Below are 21,488 nucleotides of genomic sequence, written 5' to 3' on the forward strand. Positions count from 1 at the left end.
GAGGAAGAGGAGGAGGAAGGAGGGGAAGCCGCCGCCGCCGCCGCCGCCGCCGCGCTCGGGGAACCGGGGTGCGCGCGCTCTGCTCGCCCGCGACAGTGCCTCCAGCCCGGGGCCCGCACCCCGGCCCAGGTAAGAAGGGGCCTGCGGGGCAGGGGGCTGTCCGGGGCCGGGGGACCCCTCTGTCGCCGCTGCGGGATCGGAGGGTCCCCGCCCCTGGGGGAGGCAGGGAAGAAGATGCTCCCGGGGGGGGCGGCGGGGGGCAGCGCAGGGTCCCCAACGGCTCTCGCAGCCCGGGCCACCCCATCCCTGGTGCCCTGACCTCGGCGTCCGCGCCAGGGCCGAATCTCCCCGCCTGAGGCTCTGGATGCGGCGCTCGGGGCCCGCGGCTCCCGGGCGTCCCCATCCAACCACCCGGGTTCGGAGGCGGGCGCACCCGAAGTTAGCGGCCGCCGAGCCTGGGCCGGACAAACTTCCCTTCCCGACGCCGCGGCTGGAAGGGCCAGGACTCCGGACCCCTAGGGCTAGGGAGGCGCCGCGGGGACCCGGAAACTTTCCGGAGCGCGCTGAGAGCAAAAAGCCGGCTGGGCAGAAAGAGGGGGAGGGGGCTGGGCGCGCCCTCGAGTGCGCTGGGGTAGCCGCGGCGCCCCAAGTTGAACCACAGACGAACCCCTCTTCATCTGAAACCTGGTCTCGGAGTCGGAGGTGGGGAGGGAGTGGGCTGTGGGTGCCTCGCCTTCGCAAAGCCGGCGTGGGGGGGCGCAGCGCCCCGCCCCGCGCAGCTTGAACCTCCGGAGGGGGTGTTACGGGACCCCCGCCCCCACCCCAGCCGGTGGCCGGGCTCTGGCGGCCGCTGCGGAGCTCCCGGGAAGGACCCGCTCGCGGCTATTAATAGGCGTCGGTGGCCCTAGCCTCTCCCGGTCCGGGAAGCTGGCGCGGCGGGGCTGGGCTGGGCTGCCGAGTGGGGCGGGACCCCGGGGCCCAGAGCGGACCCCCAGTTCTCCGGGTCCCTCTTCTGCCGCTCTTCCCTCCCTGCCGCCTGCTCTCCTCCCATTTTCCCTCTTCGATCTCGGGGTGTCTGCCCCCCCGAACTTTTTCTCTTCCCAAACTGCACGGTGGCCACCCGGTCAGGGCCCTGGGCCGTACCCGCGCAATCTCAGCACCGTTCCCGACCGAGTCCTCCGCCGCGGGCTGAGCGCGAGTCCCCGGGGCCAGGCTGCCCAGGGAGGAGCAGGGACTTCCTACAATCCGCGCCCTTCCTCCCAACCCACGGCGAGCGCAACACATTCGCCCGCCCCTGCGGCCCCATCTGAGGGCGGGGAGAGGTCGCTGGGGGCTGTGGAGGGCAGGGGGGACCCGCGAAGCTCCTGGAGCGTTTAGGGATGCAGCTCGGGCGGCGTGTGCAGGGAGGAAGCAGCGTCCCGGCGTCCCCCCTTCAGCGTCGCCTTCGCGCGCCTCGAGCGCCCAGGAGGGTTCGGTCTCCCCCACCCCACCTGGACACTCAGGTCTGAGCCTGAGTGGATTTGAGGATCTGGGGGACGGGGAATACGGTGTCCTTCTTCCTGCCTCGGTGTCTGCAGAGCCCAGCCCGCAGGCAGCGTGGGGATCTTTGTCCCCAGGGCCAGCGCCGGCCCCGCCCCCCTCCCCGTTAACTCCGGGACTCCGCCGCCCTCCCGCTTCCAACCTCCCAGCTTCACCGCCGCGTCCTCTCCCCGGTTCTGGGTCTGGGGGAGGGGCAGGGGGCGTGGAGCGCGGCGTTGGGCCCCGGACAGATGTCCTCGCGGCGGCGGCGCCGGCGTCCGGGTAACAGCAGGCCGCCAATCGGCGCGGCCACGGGGGAGGGGCGACCCGGCCGGGACTCCGGGGACTCGGTCGCAGCCGGACGGCGCAGCCTCCGCTCGGGGTGGGGGGGGGGGCGGCCGCAAGGACTCGACCCCTGCCGTGCAGCCCGGCCTCCAGTCCTCTGCCGTCCCCTCCCCAGCTCCAGGTTTCGTTCTCTGCTGGGGTCCTGGCTCCTCAGGTTGCGGGATCTCGCCTCCCACGGCCCCACGCGCGTACCCCTACCCGCCCCTCTAGTTGACCCCTGAGGTTCTCCGTGGATCTCAGACCCCGAGTGACCGCAGAACTGACCTCTGGGGTCAGGCAGTACCGGTCAAGGGCGCTCTGAAGAGGCCCTCGGCCTCAGTTTGCACCCCGAGGAAATGGGCTCATAATGCCTGCTCCTGGGAAGTAGCAGGACGTCCTGGCGCAGCTCCTCCGGGCAGGCGCCCAGCACAGCGCAGGGCACACGGGGGACACCTGCGAAGGCACAGGAGGCTCCTTCCAGAGCTTCGGCTGCACTTGGCTAGCACAGGCCTGGGGGAACCTGCTGGAAATTGGGAGCCAGTACCTCTCTTGGGGTTTATGTTTGGCAGGCGGAATGGACAGGCTGGAGCCCCGAGCCCGGTGGTCATCTTCCGCACAAGGCTGGCCAGGCCAGAAGCTGGAGGGTAGCTTATTGGGACCTTCCAAGCGTGAGCAAGGAAGCTTTGGGGGCCGACCAGCTTCTCCCTAGTGGAGCTGCAGCTGGGGAGACCTCACAGACAGGCAGGGAGGAGAGGGTGCCCCTCTCACCGCCTGCCTCGTTCCACAGGCCCAGGCCTGGCACATCCCAAGCTTGCAGCATCTATCTGGTGGGTAAACAAGGACCTGCTCTTGGCCTGCGGCCTGGCTCTGACCGTGGTCCAGGTCGGGGCAGAAGGAGACAGGCCACAGCTTAGGTGTTCCAAACCACCGGTGCCCTTCCTGCTGGCCCCTGGGGCTGTGCTGGGTTTCCAGGCCCCCTGCCCCCCAGTATTTGCATGAAATCGTGGGGGCGCACTGGCTTTTGTCCTAGCACTCCCCTTCAAGGCTCTGCACCCCTATCACGGGAGCCCCACCCAGCCAGCCGAAGGAGGCCACAAGCTCTAAATTCCTAAATTCGGGCCTCCAGCCTGGGAGTCAGGGCAGCTCGGAGCTCACTCCCCGATTCTGGCTCCTGGAAAACCCTAGGACCCGGGCGTGTCAGGCCCTGCAGCCGGGCTAGGCCGGTCCATACAGGACTGAACGGCGTCGTGGGCGTTCATTCACATTCTCTCTCCGGTCCCCACACACTATAGGATTTATCTTGATTTGCTGCCTTTGAATTGAGTCAACTCTTTTGTATGCTCGTTGAATTGCCCAGCTGCTGGCGGCGAGCGGAGAGCGTGCCGGGGGTACTGAGGCCGGGAACCAGAGGCGGGCGGGGGACAGGAAGCGGGGAGGGGGCGCCGGCGGGGACGCGCGGGCTGCGCGGGGACTGGAGAGGGCCCCCAGGCGCCGGCCGTTCTGCGAACGCGGGCTTGTCCAGGCACCGCCGGGCCCTGCCCGGCCCGAGCGTGGAGTCCCGAGGCTCCTGCCGGGGGTCCAGGCTGCCCCTGGGGCTCTGCCTTCGACGCGCTGTGTAGGGCCAGATTCTGGGCCTCTCTTGACTCAGTTTCCCCTCCTGTAACATGCGGACGGGGGCTTCCGCACAGGCAGGTTGTCAGGGTGAAACTGAGCCGAAGAGTGCTCGAGAACCCCCTGAAGTCCTCCCAGAGGCTGGGGTGAGTGAAGGAAGGAAGCAGGGCCAGGGCTGGGCAGAGGGGGCCCGGCCTGCGCCCCGCGTTCTCCGCCCCTAGGTCCCTGCCCTCCCGGATAAGGGGCGGACCGACGGGAGGACCTTGGCTTTGCTTGGGGTGGTGGGAGTCGCGGGTAGCTTGTTCAGCCAACAGCTGTCGCCCCCACTCCCCCCACCCACCCACCCCCTCCACCTTTTAGATGTAGGCGGGGAGGGCCGGGGACGGACCGCGAGGACGCCCCCTGCGCTTTCTAGGACCTCCCCTCCTCCCCCAGCCCCTGCGCGTCGCCGGGAGAGGGAAGGAGAGGGTTGGCGCGGGGAGCGGAGGAGAGCAGGGGGCTCGGGAGGCCAGGGATAGAAGGGGAGGGCCAGAGGCTCCGAGCCGGACTCGCGGCGGAGGAAGAGGGGGTGGAAGGGAGCGCGCAGGCGGGCGAGGGAGCGAGGGAGGGAGAGAAAGAAGGAGGGAGGGAGGGAGGGAGGGAGGGAGGGAAGGGGGGCGGGAGGGGGCAGGGCGAGCTTGAATTCCCCCCCGGCCGCGCGGCGAGGGGCGGGGCCGCGCGCGCAGATCGATGGGCGAAGCTGGGGAGGAATTTCAATCCCGGGAGCGAAGTTAGAGCCTGAAGGACGCCGGCGGCTGCGGGCGCAGCCCCGGAACCGAGGCCGGGCGGGCAGGTAAGCGGCGAGCGCGGCCGGGCGCTGAACCTGGGGGACTTGGGACCCGGACCACCCCCCGGGAGCGGCGCGGCCAAGCCCCGCGCCACCTCGAACCCCGGGCGTCCCCGAGTGCGCAGCGTGCGCCCCCGGCCCCTGCTGCGCCCCCAGGCCCGGCGCGCGATCCGAGCGCAGCGGGCAAAGTTGGAGGAACTTGGCGGCGGCGGAGCGGGCGCAGGCTCAGCCCGACAAAGCCCGGGGGCCCGGGTCGGGGTCGCTGCCGCAGCCCGCACGCTGCCCCGTCCCTCCGAGAGGTCCCTTCCCCAGCGCCTCTCTCCCCTCCGTCCCCCTTCGCCGTCCGCACCCTGCCCGGCGCCCCCCGGACGCGGCCCCCTGCCCTTCCCTTCCCGGAAACTAGGGGGCTGTCCTCACCTCCTGGCCGAGTCGCTGACCCCTCCCCAGGCTCGCATCGCCCTCCCTGCTGGGCCGCCCTCCCCCCGACGCTGCGAGCCTCCTCGCTCGGCGCTGGGACCGTCCAGTCACGCACGGGGAGGGGTCACATTCCTCGGTCCCAGCCCCTGAGTCCAACCCCTGGCGGGGGGGTGGGGGGCTTCGCTCCGAACTGAACTTACTGGGTGCTCTCCACCCCTCGCCCCACCTGGAGTCCATCCTCGTCGTCGTGCCTCTGGGGGATGGGAGGAGGCTGCCAAGCCTCCGTGCCCCAACCTGCCTTTAAAGACAAGCGCCCCCATTTCCATCCTTTGAAACCCGCAGGTCACCTGCTTGATGCTGAGGGTGGGGCGGGGGGCACTGCCTGCCGTACCGCACACCGCCCCCCCCCCATAAAAACCACAGCCTCTGAGATGAAAATCGGGCTTTTCCAGGTCTCAGCTGTGTGACCTTGGGGCAGGTGAATCTCAGAGCCTCAGTCTCCACACCTGTGAAATGGGGATAGAATGATAATGCGTTCTGAAAAAAACGAAGGCTTAGCAGAAAGGGTCGAGGCCGGCGAGCCAGGTGTGCACGTCCTCAGAAAGCCTCCGTGCCAGCACTTTCCCTTCCTGCGCACCCAGAGTGGGGCCTCTTTGGACCCTGGCTTGGGTTGGCTGGCTCTGCCGCTCACTCCCTCGATTGGGCTAAGGGCTGTGCAGAGAGCCTGGGGACAGAAGCTGTGGAGGGACCGGGAGCCAGGAACAGATATAAATGGCAAATCTCCCCACATTGCCTCTCTCAGGGGCTGCCCCCTAGAGAGGCCCCCAGCCTCCAAAGAGGTCTTCAGCACCCAGCCTTGGGGGAAACCCCATTAAGTTGGGCACAGGTTGCTTGAAAAGCATCAACATGCTCCTCTTCTCTGCCTGGCTGGCCCCCTGGCCTCCTGCCCCCTGGGTCCCTGCCCCTGCCACCTTTTAATTGAACAAGCATTGAGAAGACTGGCTCAGAGTTCCCAGCCCAGGTTTGCACCCCACTCCACCAAAGCGGGGGGACAAGCTACAGGGGGCCGTGCGTGGATTTGAGGGGGTTTGGAGCCCAGCCAGGACCCCGGCACTTGGGTCCCTCATTTTCCTGGGCATAGGGTGGTCAGGGAGTTCTGATCCCCACCCCTGCTGGGCAGAAGACCTGGGGGTCTCCAAGTCAAAGGTTGGGGGCCATGCCCCTCCCCCTGTCCTCCAGCCAGCTGTGCAGCCCCCTCCTCCTTGGCCGCAGCAGGACTGCTGTGTGCGTATAATTCAGGATGATACAGCAGGCTGGGCAGGCAGCTCCCGACTCCCAGAAAAGCCAGTGGGCACCTGAACCAGAGCCACACTCCTGAGGCCTGGTAAGTCCGGGGTAAGGGTGCAGGGATGTGGTGGGCACCTGCACCCGGGACCAGAGGAGGGGAGGGAGGGCGGCGTCCCTTCCCCACTGTGCCCCAGGACTGCCACTGGAAAGCACTGATTTTTCAAAGTGTCTTTGGAGGCAGGCTCCCCACACCTGGGCCAGGGAGAGGCTGCTGCTCCTCCACCTCCCCACCACGGTCCCCACCAAGAAACAGGTGTCCGGGGCCCCAACAAGCGCCCAGGGCCAGAGCCTAGAGTAGCTGCCTGTCTCGGACCCTGGCATTTGAATGTTTTCACCCTAAATGTATACTTGTAGGCTTCACCTGCTCTCCAGGAGAGAAAAATTAATGGGACTAAAATATGACCACAGTGCCTGGGATCAATGGGGTAAAATCGGAGTGGCTGCCTGGGTCCCATGTTGGTGACTTTGTCTGTCTGTTTCCAACACACACGCATCAGCTCTAGATTTTGGTAGAATTTTTCTAAGCACTCAGGAAAGCCTCCTTCTAAGGTCCCCCTGAGGTCAGAGCCCCCACCTCAGGATCCCTACCCCCCGACAAGCCAATTCCCCATTTTGGTAGGGGACCTGTTTCTCCGTGCCAGATTCAGACGCCATCGCACCGGAGGAAATTTATGAGCAGAGGTGCATGGACTTGGGGTGTTCATATATCTTCATAAGAAAGAAACAGGCAGGCCCTCGAGATGCCCGGGTGGGTGGTGCATAAATACACGAGGGGGCCGGGGGCGGGCAGGATTAAAAACGCAGGTGAGTGACAGGCGAGAGATAGATCTCTAGGGCCGGGTGACGAGGCCATAAATTTCCGGGCGTGAACCTGGAGCGGATGGTGGCACCGCCGCGGACATTGGATACATTTGTCATCTCTCCAGCGCCCCCCCCAACCGCTTCGCTCTTTCTTTTTTGTTTTTGTTGTGGATTTGGTTTCTTCCAGCACAAGCTCGGGTGTCAAGTGGCCTTGGGTGGGTCTTTGTGGGGGTGGCTGGTGGTGGAGCCAGTGCAGAGGACGATGGCGCCATCCATTCCAGCACCCGCTGTGCAGATGGGGAGATTGAGGCCCGGATTGGGGTGGGGCCGGAGAGGGTGGTGGAGGAGTCCTATGTCTGGCGTCTGTGTCCTACTGTGTTGGTTCAGGTCAGGGGATTCCAGCAGGGTGGGAGGCCTTGGTTGTTGGGGGCTGCTGCCTCCCCTCGCCCCCGTGCACCCTGAGCCAGTCAGTGGCACCGACAGTGAACAGGAAGCAGGGCGGCAGCTATGGCCACTCGAGCCCAGCACCATGCCCCCCGCCGCCCCCCGCCCCGGATGTCCCCTTCCCAAGGCTGGTAGATTGAGACCTGGTTCTGTCCCATCTCTTCCAGCCTCCTGGGGAGGGAGGGCAGGAGGTGGAGAGACCACCCTGGGAGCGCTGATGGCAAACGAGGGCCGACGGTGTGCCCTACTTGGAGCTTGGGACAAAGCTGGGAGGAGCCCGGCTGCCTTGGAGCCGGCATCCCCAGATGGAAAGACAATGGTCTCACAAATAAATGCGCCTCCTTTCCCTCGGAGATCAGCCGGTCCAGTCCCATTTTCCAGAAGGATCCAGCATCACCCGAGGTCACACAGCAAGTAAGCTGGAGCTGTGGCTGGACCAGGCCTCCACACCTGTAGGGCTGTCCTGAGGCAGCCGGGGTCTTGGTCTTGGAGAAGAGCTGGAACCCAGGCTGAGGCAGGAGGGGGTCCAGCAGGGCTTGAGGGACCTTCAGAGGGGAGGCAGAGAGGACGACTGCTCTGCTCCCTGCTCCAGGCCACGGGGATACACAGGAGCCGGTGGGGAAACTGAGTCAGGCGGCGAGGACCACTCCTCCGCTCCCTTCTCCGGGCCATGAGGGGTGCACAGGAGCCAGTGGGGAAAGTGAGTCAGGCAGAGAGGACCACTCCTCTGCTCCCTGATCTGGGCCATGAGGGGTGCATAGGAGCCGGTGGGGAAACTGAGTCAGAGAGGACCACTCCTCCGCTCCCTGATCTGGGCCATGAGGGGTGCACAGGAGCCGGTGGGGAAACTGAGTCAGAGAGGACCACTCCTCCGCTCCCTGCTCCGGGCCATGGGGGTACACAGGAGCCAGTGGGGAAACTGAGTCAGGCAGAGAGGACCACTCCTCTGCTCCCTGATCTGGGCCATGAGGGGTGCATAGGAGCCGGTGGGGAAACTGAGTCAGAGAGGACCACTCCTCCGCTCCCTGATCTGGGCCATGAGGGGTGCACAGGAGCCGGTGGGGAAACTGAGTCAGAGAGGACCACTCCTCCGCTCCCTGCTCCGGGCCATGGGGGTACACAGGAGCCAGTGGGGAAACTGAGTCAGGCAGAGAGGACCACTCCTGTGCTCCCTGATCTGGGCCATGAGGGGTGCACAGGAGCCGGTGGGGAAACTGAGTCAGAGAGGACCACTCCTCTGCTCCCTGCTCCAGGCCACGGGGATACACAGGAGCCGGTGGGGAAACTGAGTCAGGCGGCGAGGACCACTCCTCTGCTCCCTGATCTGGGCCATGAGGGGTGCACAGGAGCCGGTGGGGAAACTGAGTCAGAGAGGACCACTCCTCCGCTCCCTGCTCCGGGCCATGGGGGTGCACAGGAGCCGGTGGGGAAACTGAGTCAGAGAGGACCACTCCTCCGCTCCCTGCTCCGGGCCATGGGGGTACACAGGAGCCGGTGGGGAAACTGAGTCATGGAGGCTGGTCCACACAGCCCTTCCCTCACATGGTTAGGACTCCTGGGGCCGTTCTGTGGTGGGAGACCCTGGAGTCTCAGGGTCTCGGTTACTCAGCCCTGGTTGCCTCCCTTCTGCCCAGCAGTGAGTTCCTCAGGACTCACGGCTTCCAGACTCCCTTCCCCTGTGAGCTGGACCCAAGCTTCTCTTTGGGGCTGAGGAGGAGGGGTCTAGCTGGCCCCTGTAGGGTGGGCAGAGTTTAGATAACCCCACAGGAAGAGGCGGGCATCCAGGCAGGAGAGGCAGCAGAAGGGAAGGTGTGAGGCCCCCAGAGCAGTGAGGGGGCTGGGGAGAGGGGCCTTGACAGTGGACGATGACCCCTTGCCCACGACGTCTGCCCTAATGTCTTCCTCCGCCAGTTCCAGGACAGACTCGGGCAGCCACAGTGTGGGAGACCGGTGGAAGGGACAGGGCCTTGCCTCTCTGTGTATTGTGCCCAGTGCCCCCACATGAGGCTGGGGTATATTGAAAACCATGCTCTGGGCTTCCGAGGAAGGGGTGGGGACAGAGGAGGTGCAGCCGGGTGGGAAACGTCCTTTGGCCCGGCCCAGCCCAGCCCAGCCCAGCCCAGCCGTCACCAGGTCCACTGTGTTTGCTAGAGCCTCCAATTCAATCTCTGAATTTTAAAGATAGGGACACTGAGGCCCAGACAGGGCAGTGGCCGCAAGCCACTGAGGCTTCCAGGCAGCGGTATCTGGGCTCAGCCCTGCTCCCACGCTGGGCTCCCCACACCTCATATCCGGCCTCAGCTGGGAGAGTGCCCCTGGCCTTGCCGACGGGGACCCGGCAGCCCACGGCGTGGAGGTGAACTGGCTTGTCTGGGAAGCCACATTCCACCCCTACACACCCCCAGGCCCCCTGTGGCCCACTACCCCCTCTGGGACCCCACCCCACAGAAGCACATCTCTCTGCCGTCCGTCCCCTCCGATGGTGACTTCTGTCAGAGGGCTTGTCACAGAGCGCTGAGCGCGCTGAGACCTTCTCACCAGCGCTGGACATGTGGCCAGCTGGCGGCCAAGGGCTCGGGGGTCTGTCCACGTGACAGGTGCACACCCCGGCATTGCTGCCCCGACATTTGGAGGCTGTTGGGTTGGGTCCAGGCAGAATCCTGCCTGGGATGGAAACCCCGGGAGGTGATTGACAGCCTGGAGGCTCCCCCGTGTTTACCGACAGATCCGAGTCTTATTTTCAGCAGGATCAAACTCAGGCACCTCTTAGTCATTAACTCCCTCTAGTTTAATAAACACAGATACAAACACAGCCAGCCATGTGCCCGCCCCACATGGATGAGAATCCCGGCCGGCTTCCTGGGGCCGAGGAGCCGGGTCTGGAAATGGGGGGCCATCGGGGGGATCCCCAGACCCTCGGCCGGTGCACGGGAAGCACTGCAGGGAGAGGGCTTTGCAGAGCACACAGTGAGGCAGCGCTGGCCCAGAGGGACCAGTCAAGGACAGCTGTGTGCCTTCACAGTCCTGCGCTGTCGAGACAGAGCCCGAAGTAGTGGCTGGGAAGGTGTCCCAGAAATACCCACAGCACAGACGCCCCGCCAGGGCTGCATGGAGGGGTGGCCAGCGCTTGGCTCCGTCACTGCCATCTCGACCTCCATGGCCTCCCTAGAAGCCCAAGGGGCTGGGGACCCTCAGGATGTGTCTCCTGGGCCTGGACTCTGGGCTGTGCTGTGGCTCCTGCCTGGCCCCACACGGGTCAGAGTGCTGACCGAGGGAGGCTGCCTGGGAGGGGGACTGGGATGCTTCCTGGACATGTCTGGAAAGGTGGCAGCTGGTTCCTAGACCACATCCCAAGGCAGATGGCATTAGCCAAGTGCCTGCCTCTGCCCAGAGGGTGCTGGTAGTGGCTCCAGGGCACCCTGGAGAGGAATCCCAGTCTGTTGTCTCCCTGCCTGAGGGGAGCCTGCACTGAGGCCTCTGCCCTCCTCACCGACGGACCGCCCCTGTGTCTGTTTGCCCTGTGGAAGCTGTGGAAGGGCCCAGCCTCTGCCCTCTTCACTGAGGGACCACCCCTGCATCTGTCTGTCCTGTGGAATGGTGGAAGGGCCTGGCTGCAGATCATGGGGTGGCCCGGGTTGGGGAGCCTCTGGTGTTCGGCCTGACCTGAGGTGGGTCCCTTCCCTTCCTGGAGCCTCGGCCTCCCCTCCGTCATGTGAGGATGGGGGCGGATGGATGGCTGTGGGGAGTGTAAATGGCTGACACCAGTTCTGGAAAGGGCCGAGCTGCCGCTGCTGGCAGAATCCCCAGCCCTTCTGATTTGCCCTGCAGGACCCTCAGACCTGCAGCCCTGGATCCTGGATGGGGTGCAAGTTCGGTCCCTGCGTCCCTCTGTGCCCTGCTGTGCAAAGAGACAGGGAAGGAGGATGTTGGGGAAGGGATAGCAGGTGCAAAGGCCCCGCAGCCGAGACACGCTTCATGTGGGTGAAGGGTAAGGCCAGTGCAGCTGGCCGTGGGGGCTGAGAGATGAGCGGGAGAGGCCCCAGGGTCAGGGCTGCTCCTGTGTCGGAGCTCTTGGTAAGAGTTGGATGGTACTCGGATTGCTTTGGGAAGTCTCTGGGGAGTTTGCAGCAGCTGAGAGACAAGGCTGGCTTTAAAGCATCCCTCCAGTGTCGACGAAGAAAGGGTTTTTAAGGGCACACGAGGGAATGAGCCACCCAGGGGACTGCCGACGTCTGAGAGCCATGAGGGTAGCCTGTACTGGGTGACAACGCTGGCAACGGAGAGACAGAGAGGATGTAACTTCTGTTTTGACAGTGCTTAGAAATTGGAGCTACGTTCCTATACAGAAAAATATTCTGTAAGGCAAAACCCATTTTCCTATTTATATTCATTAGGAAATGAGGGAGGCAGTCCTGTGGAGAGGAAGGTTGTGTGAAGCAAGTCGTGCTTCCCTTTGACAGCCATTAGCATTTCAGAGCTGTGTTCTTGGGGAGATGAACCCCCCAAAATGGATTGGTGTGAAACAGCGGGGTCAGCTTGGCACAGAACCCCTCAGGGTGCCCACAGAAGTGGGGTTCAGGGCGCATTCCTCAGGTATCCGGCATCCCAGCTTCCTCCAGGAGATGGGATTCTCAGATCTTAGTTTGTGTGTGGCTCTGGGTGCAGATGGGTGTCCGAGTGAATATGGGAGCAGGCACACGTGTTCACATGTGTGTGCGTGTAGATTACCGCCTGTGTGAATAGAGGAGTGTGCACGTGTGTGCGCGTAGGTTCGCGGGTGTGTGCATGTAGATTCGTGTCTGAATACAGGAGTGTGCACACACGTGCATGAGCTCACGTGTGTGTAGATTAGTGTCTGCATGAATAGAGGAGTGTGCACACCCTCCTGGCCCCCCCACACCTTTCCCCTCTCAGACACCACAGTGGGCAGCCGATGTGGAGTCATGAATGATCGTGGCTCTGATGTGAAATTCCTTCAGTCTGAGGGGTAGGTTCTGTAAAATGAATTTGTTGTCTGCTTTTTCTTTTTTTTGCAAATTCAGTCGAGCGGATGGAGGCTCTGAGATGCGGGGAGCGTGTGGAGCTCCCGCGGGCTCCTGGTGGGTCTGGGAGCGGCCAGCTCCCCTGTCCTTGGGGTAGGTGGGGAGGGACGTCAGGAAGAGAGTCAGGCCCCTGAGGTGTTTGCTGTCTGACAGACATCCGGGCTTATTTTTGTTCCTTCATTACATTGTCCCCACAGAGCAAGAGCATGCTACATCTGAGGGCTGTGAGTCCCCAGAGACAGCTCTTCAGAGAAACAACTCACCAGAAATCCAGTGTTCCTGCACCCGAATCCATGCCAGTCAGGGACCAAGGGGACTCGGCTGAACGGGCAGCTCCCAGCCCTGGGCGCCTGTGCCCTGACCGTGCACAGTGTGTGTGTGCCACCGTGCTCCCACACACACTGTGGAGGAATGCACAGGGGTGTACAGGCACAGGTGCACACAGACACATACCATGGGGTCCTGGAGTGCAGCGTGTGCCAACATGGGACTTCAGCTCCCATCCTGCCGTGACCACCCAGGGCACCTGAGCCTCACACCCCACACCTGGGCTCAGAGCAGCTCTCGCGCCCCACCCTGCACCCTGCATGCCAGTTGTGGGTAAGGCCCACACCACTGGGAATCTTCACACAGCCCGGAGGGAGGTGCTGTGTGCCCATTTCACAGACCAGAAGGCTGAGGCATGGAGTGGGGAAGTAACATGGTCCAGGCTCACGGCTCACATGTGCCAGAACCCAGCATAGCCTGTCTCAGACACCCTTGGGTCCCCACCCCACATTTTACAGAAAGGTCTGTAAACAGCCTGAGCACCTCCCGCGGTGTCCAGACTTCCCCCAAGCCTCCTCCGGCGTCCTCTTCCTGCACCCACCACCAGCCTCAGCCCTGCTGCCCTTGCCTGGCCCCAGCGGTCGTGGGTGTGGCCCCTGAGCCCGGCTCTCACTGTGCCCTCTGCCTGTCCGTGTGGGTACCAGGGCATCCCCCATCTCTGCGACGGTCTTGGTGACTACCCGGCTTAGCGAGTGAGGGAATGTTTGGCACAGCAGCGAAATCGGGAGTGTGGGGTGCGGGCATCGCGTGGATATGCTGTGAACTGGGATTTGGAGCATGGGTGATGCCAGAGTGGGTGATGTCAGGGGCTGGCCTGTGCTCCCAGGAGTGCTCACCCCGAGGAACTGGCCTTGGGTGAGGAGAGGAGAGGCCTGGGGACCCTGACCCCCATCTCCCGTCACCTCCGCTGGGCTGCATGACCCTGAGTTACGCACTAACGATTATGTCCATCTTGCAGGGATGTTGGCACCTACTCAGCTAGAGCCCACCCCCCACATACACACACACACACACACACACACACACACACACACAGAACTGCCCATAGCTCCCATTTGACAAAAGAGCAGCCAGGGCTCTGTACCCTGCGAGGGTCTAGCTGGTGACCGGGGCCGAGCGGGGGAGCCATAGCTACAGCCCAGCCTGGGTCCATTGTGCGGGCATTATCACGGCTGCACATCCCTCTCTCTGCAGGAGGCTCTGGGACCTCCCCAAGCCTGGGGGTGCCTGGCCTGACCAGCTGGGCTGTGAGCAGGGAACTCTGGGCCTGGGGCCTGGAGGACAGTCCCGGGGCCTGCTCTGGGGTCCCCTGCAGCTTGCTGGCTGAGGGAACCCACAGGAACGTTCCTTGGAGGTTGAGGCAGGAGGGGAAACTGAGGCCCAGGCTGCTGCCTCAGCCTCATCCCTACCAAGCTCTCCCGGGGAGGATGTGGGGAGGGGAACAGAGGGTTCCTGCAAGCCTCATGTTCGCACCTGTGCACTGGAGCTGCTAACTCCTGTCTGCTGGGGTGAGTCCCACCACACGGGGTGGCATTTGTGGGGCGTTGGCACAGCCTGGATGCCATGGTGCTCAGAACGAGGATCCCTTCCCCCTGCCCCCCGGCCACACTCCAACAGTGACCCCCTGCTGTAACTCTGCCCCTATCCTTGGCATCATTGGCCATTGTGGGCACGGTGTCCCCCACTCCTCTGAAAGCCCCATTGCAGGGTCACCTCTGCCTTGTCCTGTCCACCACGGGGCCCTGGCACCCAGATCACCATCGTCGAGGAAAGGAAAGGGCAGGGACACAGATGGAACGGGGAGCACAAGGGGGTGCGTGTGCCCCTGAGCGCACCTGTGTGCAGGTGCACAGTTCATTAAACATGACCATGACGTCAGGACATGGGAGTTACACATTAAAAGTGTTATTCATTGATTGATTCATTCATTCATCTACCCAGTGGACATTCTCCGATGCTGGGCTCCGTGGTCTGGATACGAAAGCAAAGCAGGTGTTATCCTGGGAGTAGCCTGGGCTTGCCTTGGGCACTCTGGCTCATTCTGACCCGGTCCGTGGGCCCAGGGCAGTGCTGGAACACCCCTTGGAGGAGTGTCCAAGGCAGATCATGTAGGGGAACAAATTGTGCGTTCGATTTTTGGGAAGGTACCCCAAGGTCACGGGGAGATCCTCCTGTTTTGAGTGAAAACCAAGTGTGGCAGGATGGTCAAGACGCGGATGGTCTGGCGGCTGGTGAAGTTCTGGTTCTCGCCACCCTTAGGACAAGACTCTGATCACCTGGGGGAGGATGCTGAAAGGGGCAGCGGCTGTGCTGCGCTTGTTTCCCTTGCCTGAGCTTGCTTCTCCTTTCTTCCTGAGCAGCTTTACAGAGGTATCATGTGCGCTGACACCGTCAGCGTGCCTTCCACTCTCCATCTGCAAGCCCATTGCAAGGGCACCAGGCAGCGGTTTTCATGCATTCATAGAGTTGAACAACCATAACTACATACCAGCTATAGAACGTTTTCGTGCCCAACTGTAGTCAGCACCCCCCACCCTACCCCCAGGCACTGATCTGCACCCTGTCTCTGTGGATTTACATTTTTTTTTTTTTTTTTTTTTTGAGACTGAGTCTCACTCTATCGCCCAGGCTGGAGTGCAGTGGTGTGATCTTGGCTCACGGCAACCTCTGCCTCCTGGATTCAAACAATTCTTCTGCCTCAGCCTCCTGAGTAGCTGGGATTACAGGCGCCCACCACCACGCCTGGGTAGTTTTTGTATTTTTAGTAGAGAAAGGGTTTCACCATGTTGACCAGGCTGGTCTCAAACTCCTGACCTCAGGTGATCCACACCCCTCAGCCTCCCAAAGTGCTGGGATTACAGGCGTGAGCCACCGCGCCCAGCCTGCGGATTTACATTTAATGGACATTTCACGTCAATGGGATCCTGGATCCTGCAATATGCAGTCTTCTGCATCTGGATTCTAACACTTAGTGTCATGTTTTTGAGGTTCAATCATCTTGTAGACTGTGTCAGTAGTTTTTGGTTTTTATTGCTGAATAGTATTCTGTTGTATTGCTAGACCAAGTTTTATTTATCCATTATCCAAAACACATGCAGAGCATGTGTGTCCAGCGTGGGGCCATTATGAGTCATACCACTGTGAACATGCGTGCACAAACTAGGCAGCTTCCTGGAAGTAGAGTTCATCTGCTAAGTTCATATTGTAAAAATTTTTTTTCTTGAGATGGAGTCTCACTCTGTCACCCAGGCTGGAGTGCACTGGCTTAATCTTGGCTCACTGCAACCTCTGCCTCCCAGGCTCAAGTGATTCTCCTGCCTCAGCCTCCTGAGTAGCTGGGATTACAGGCACGCACCACCATGCCCAGCTGATTTTTGTATTTTTTAGTAGAGACTGGGTCTCGCCATGTTGGCCAGGCTGGTCTTGAACTCCTGACCTCAAGTGATCCACCCGCCTCGGCCTCCCAAAGGGCTGGGATTACAGGTGTGAACCACTGTGCCTGGCCATATTTAAATTCTTAACAAGCTGCCAAACAGTTTTCCAAACTGGCCAGACCATGTTACATTCCCACCAGCAACACGTGAGCGTTCCGGCCCCTGCGTGTCTCTCACCACCTGCTATTGTCGGTCTTTTTATTACAGATCTTCAGGCGGATGTGTAATGGTGTCCCATGTGGTTTAAATTTGCATTTTCCGAATGACCGATGAAGTTGAACATCTTTTCATGTGCTCATTAGGCATTCATATTTCTTTGATAAAATGTCTATTCAAATCTTTTGCCCATATTTAATGGATTTGTCTTATTATTGGGTTTCAAAATTATTCAGACTTATTGTGAGTTCTGTATATGTTCTGGATACAAGTCCTTTATCAGAAATGTAATTTCTGATCTCTTATCCCACTCTGGAGCTTGTCTTTCATTTTCTTAATGGTATCTTTTTGGAGCACAAACGTTTTTTAACTTATTATGAAGTCCAATTTATCATTTTGTTTTCTTTTATGCAGCATGTTTTGGGTGTCATATTTAGGAATTGTTTGCCTAACCCAAGGTCACAAAGATTTCTTCTGTTTTCTTCTAGGACGTTTATAGCCTTAGCTCTTGCACTTAGGCCTGTTGTCCAGTTTTAGCTAATGTCTGTATGGTGTGTGAGGGTCATAGCTTGTTTTGCTGTATACATATTTTTGAAAAAGACTATCTTTTCTGCATTACATTTTATTGGAATCATAAATGGAAAAGTTTATTTCTGGACTCTCAATTCTATTCCATTGAATTATATGCCTATTTTTATTTTATTTTATTTTTTTTATTTTCAAAGACAGGATCTTACTCTGTTGCCCAGGCTGGAGTGCAGTGGTGTGATCATAGCTCACTGAAGCCTCGAATTCCTGGGCTCGAGTGATCTTCTCACCACAGCCTCCCAAGTGTTTGGGACTACAGGCATGTGCCATGATGCCAGGATAATTTTTTTTTTTTTTTTTGTAGAGACAAGGTTTTCTATGTTACTGAGGCTGGTCTTGAACTCCTGGCCTCAAATGATCTTCCCACCTTGGCCTCTTGGAGCACTTTTATTTCTTTTTCTTGCCTTATTGCACTAACTGGAACTTTCAGAATAATCTTGAATAGCAGAGGTGCTTTGTTGTTGGCCTTAGAGGAAAAGCATTCAGTCTTTCACCATATGATGTTAGCTGTGGGGTTTCATAGATAGTGTTTATCAGGTTGAGAAGTTCTCTGCCATTTTTAGTTTATTGAGAGCTTTTCCATGAATGGGTGTTGGATTTTGTCAAATTATTTTTCTGTATCTATTAAGGGGATCAAAATTAGTGATTTTCAGATGTTAAACCAACCTTGCATTCCTGGGGAAAATTCTACCTATATTTATATGTTGTTGGTTTTGGTTTGCTGATATTTTAAGGATTTTTGAATCTTCTGTTTATGAGGTCTGTTATTTTCTGTGATGCTTTTGATTTTGGTATCAGGGAAAATATTGCTCTCACAGAATAAGTGGAGAAGTTTTTCTCCTTTTTTTTTTTTTTTTTGAAAGAGTTTGTGAAGTTTTGATATTATTTCTTTAAATATTTGACAAAACCTATCACTAAAGTCATAGGGGCCTGGGCTTTTCTTTGTGGGAAGATTTCAAATTAATCTGTTTGTTTTTTAACTTGTTATGTCTTAGTTTAGTTTTTTTTGTTTTTGTTTTTTGTTTTACTGGTTATAAGTCTGTTCAGATTTTCTATTCTTACTAAACCAGTTTTGATAATTTGTGTCTTTTTAGGAATTTGTTCACTTCATCTAAATTAGGTCTAATCTGTTGGTGTAAAGTTGTTCATAATATTCCTTTATATTTCCACATACATTTGAAAACATTGTGTGGTCTTTTGGGTGGAATGTTCTATAAATGTCAGCTAGCTCAAGTTGGTGGTAATGTTCAAGTCTTCTCTGTCCTTGCTGGTTTTCTCTCTAGTTGTTCTATCAGTTATTGAGAGGGAGTGGAGTATTGAAATCCCCAACTATTTTTGTTGATTTGTCTATTTCTCCTTTTAATTCTGCCAATTTTTGCTTCATGTATTTTGGGACTTTGTTGTTATGGGCATATTTATTTATAACTGTTACATATTCCTGAGATACTGACATATATATCATTATGAAACCTTCCTCTTTGTCTTTGACAATATTTCTTGTCTTAAAGTCTATTTTATCTGACATTAATTTACCTACTCCAGGTTGGGTGTGGTGGGTCATGCCTGTAATCCCAGCACTTTGGGAGGCCAAGGCAGGAGGATTGCTTGTGCCCAGGAGTTTGAGACCACCCTAGGAAGCATAGGGAGACCCCGTCTCTACAAAAAATTTTTTAAATTAGCTGGGCATGGTTGTGCACACCTGTAGTCCTAGCTGCTTGAGAGGCTGAGGAGGAAGGATCACTTGAGTGTGGGAGGTTGAGGCTGCAGAAAGCTATGATTACACCACTGCACTCCAGCCTGGGTGACAGAATGAGATCCTGTCTCCCAAAAAAAATTTTTTACCTACTCCAGTTCTGTTATGGTTAATATTTGCATGTATATCTTTTTCTAGCTTTGTTATGGTTACTGTTTGCATGTATATCTTTTTCTATCCTTTTATTTTCAACATATTTGTATATTTGAACTAAAATCTACCCATTCTAGACAGTATATATTTGGGTTGTTTCCACACTTTGAATATGTCATTCCACCACCTTCTTCCCTCCATAATTTTTGATGAGAAATCAGCCATTGATCATATTGCTGTCCAGTCTGACAATCTCTGCTTTTTATTTGGTCTTTTTATTTGCTTTTTATTTAGTCCATTCACACTTAATGCAATTTTTTTATTTCCTATGGGTGCTGTTTTCTTCATTGTTTTCTATGTCTCATGTCTTCACCCATTCTTTTCTCCTATGCTGCCTTCTTTTGAGCTAGGTAAATACTTTTCATGTGCCATTTTAATTCCTCTGTTAATTTTTAAACTAATTTTTAGAGTTATTTTCTTATTGGTTGCCCTAGGGACTACAGTATGCATACCAACTTATTACCATCTATTTTTCATTAATACTAACAATTATGGTAAAATATAGAAACTCTACTCCAACATAGCTCAATTTTCTTCTCCCTGTTTTGTACTATTATTGTCATATATTTCATCAATATATGTTGACATGTGTTATAACATATAACAATATAGTGTTAAAAATATTGCTTTATACAATCTTATGTTTTTAAAAGAAGTTAAGGGAAGGAAAGAGAAAGTAATACATTTATAGAGCTTTTTATATTCATCTACATATTTACCATTTCTGGTACTCTTCATTTCTTTCTGTGAATTTGAATTACCATCTGACATTTCCTTTCAGCCTAAAAGACTTCTCTTGGTATTTCTTCTAAATAAGCTGTACTAGCCCCAAATTCTTTCAGTTTCTCTTGATCTGTAATGTTTTTAGTTTGCCTTCATTCTTGGCTAACACATTTTTTTTTGTTTTCACATTTTGAATATGCCATTCCACCACCTTCTTCCCTCCATAGTTTCTGATGAGAAATCAGCCATTGATCATATTGCTGTTACTCTGGACACTGTGAATCAATTTTCTCCTGCTCTTTTCTTTGTCTTTCAACAGTTTGGCTATGAGGTGTCCAGGTTTGGATTTTTCTTATGTTCATCCTATTTGGTGTTTGTTGATCTTCTTGAATCTGTAGATTAATGCTTTTCATCAAATTTGGGAAATTTTCAGCTATTATTTCTTCAAATCTTATTCTTGCCTCTTTCTCTCTCTCCTCTTCTCTTGAGACTCCCATCACCACATATGCTAGTGCACTTGATGTCTCATGTATGTCAGAGGCACAGTTTATTTTTCTGTTCAATTTTTTCTCTGTGTTCTTTAGATTGAATACTTCTATTGATTGATCTTCAAGCACACTAATTTTTTCTTTTGCCCTCATGTAATGAATTTTTCATTTCAGCAATTATACTTTTTAATTCCAGATTTTCCATTTTTTAAATAATTTCTGTCTCTTCATTGAGGTTTTGTGTTTTGAGTCACTATTATTATCCTTTTCTTCAATTCTTTAAACATATGGATATTTGTATGTCATTTTTTTGTGACCTATCTGTTTAAATGTATTTATATTATATAAATGTATAATATAAATATATATTTATATTATAATTTTTCTTTGTCTTTCAACAGTTTATATAATATATATTATATATATTAAATTATATTACATATAAACATATATTTATATTATATTATAAAAAGCTTTGAAGTCTTTGCTATATCTAACATCTGGGGAGACTCAATGACAGTTTCCAGTGACTTTTTTTTTACTCACCCTTTCCTGTTTCATTGGATGTTTTGTAAGTTTGTGTTGAAAACAAACATTTCAGGTAATATATTGCAGCAGTTCCAGTTTCTGATTTGTATCCCCAAGAGTTGCTAGTATTGCTGGGTTTTGTTGTTGTTGTTGTTGTTTGTGTAGTAATTGACCTGAACTGAAGCTGTGAAATTCATTTTCCCCTCATGTGTGAATGTGTGATCATTGTGTCTCTGTTAGTTTGTCCTTGTTCTTTTTTTTTTTTTTTTTTTTTTTTGAGATGGGATCTCACTCTTGCCCAGGCTGGAGTACAGTGGTGTGATCATAGCTCACTGCAGCCTGGAACTCCTGGGCTTGAGTTATACTCCCACATCAGCCTCCCAAGTAGCAGGGACTACAGGTACATGTCACCATTCCTGGCTTTCTTCTCTTCTGTTAAATCCCTACTTATTTTAATTCTGGCCTCCTAGATTACCTCTATGTTTGCATAGCTCTGTGATCAGTCAGTGATTGGTTTGGGGTTGTTTGCAAATACCTTGAGCCAGTCAGGCCTACACATGCTGCTGATAGATCTACATGTGGGTCTGTAAGCACATCCAAAGATCATGTAGTTTTCAGGCCTGACCTGGTTTCTACTTTTTTCCAGACCCTCTTTTGTCTCCTCTGCACATGCTTACAGGCTCTCAGCAGGCCAGAAATTTGTGAATTCCTTGGGCCCTCTCTGCTGTCCCCTGTGTATGTGTGCTACCCATCCATTGGGCACATGTGGAAGGCTTATCAGGTATCTCTGTGACTGTCATATTTCATGCAACTCTCTATCAGATTCCCAGCTAGTCTACTGGTCTATTGCTGCCCCAGTCAGGATCACAGCTTAAGCCCGGTAGAACCAGTGGCTTTCCCCATTCACTTGCCACCGAGATTGCTGCTTCTTACTGACAACACTTCTGCCAAACGAGAGTTTGTGCCTTCTGCTTCAAATAAAATCAGCCCCTGACAGCAAAGCTGCTA

The 21,488-nt window shown here is 56.0% G+C and overlaps 1 protein-coding gene across 4 annotated transcripts in view; it reads left to right on the forward strand.

Annotated features, from left to right (window-relative positions):
- Positions 1–21,488, forward strand: part of ELFN1 (extracellular leucine rich repeat and fibronectin type III domain containing 1) — an 85,212-nt gene continuing 63,724 nt past the window's right edge. Inside the window, exon 1 of one of the 4 annotated variants that reach the window (XM_009242490.4) lies at positions 1–129. The gene's annotated coding sequence lies outside the window, so the exon portion shown is untranslated. Of the gene's footprint in view, positions 130–1,933; positions 3,231–3,321; positions 3,600–4,156; positions 4,286–21,488 lie in introns of those variants that run through there. The other 3 variants (XM_054545699.2, XM_054545698.2, XM_054545697.2) reach the window with 3 other exon arrangements.

Source organism: Pongo abelii, chromosome 6, assembly GCF_028885655.2.
Source record: "Pongo abelii isolate AG06213 chromosome 6, NHGRI_mPonAbe1-v2.0_pri, whole genome shotgun sequence".
Lineage (NCBI taxonomy): Eukaryota > Metazoa > Chordata > Mammalia > Primates > Hominidae > Pongo > Pongo abelii.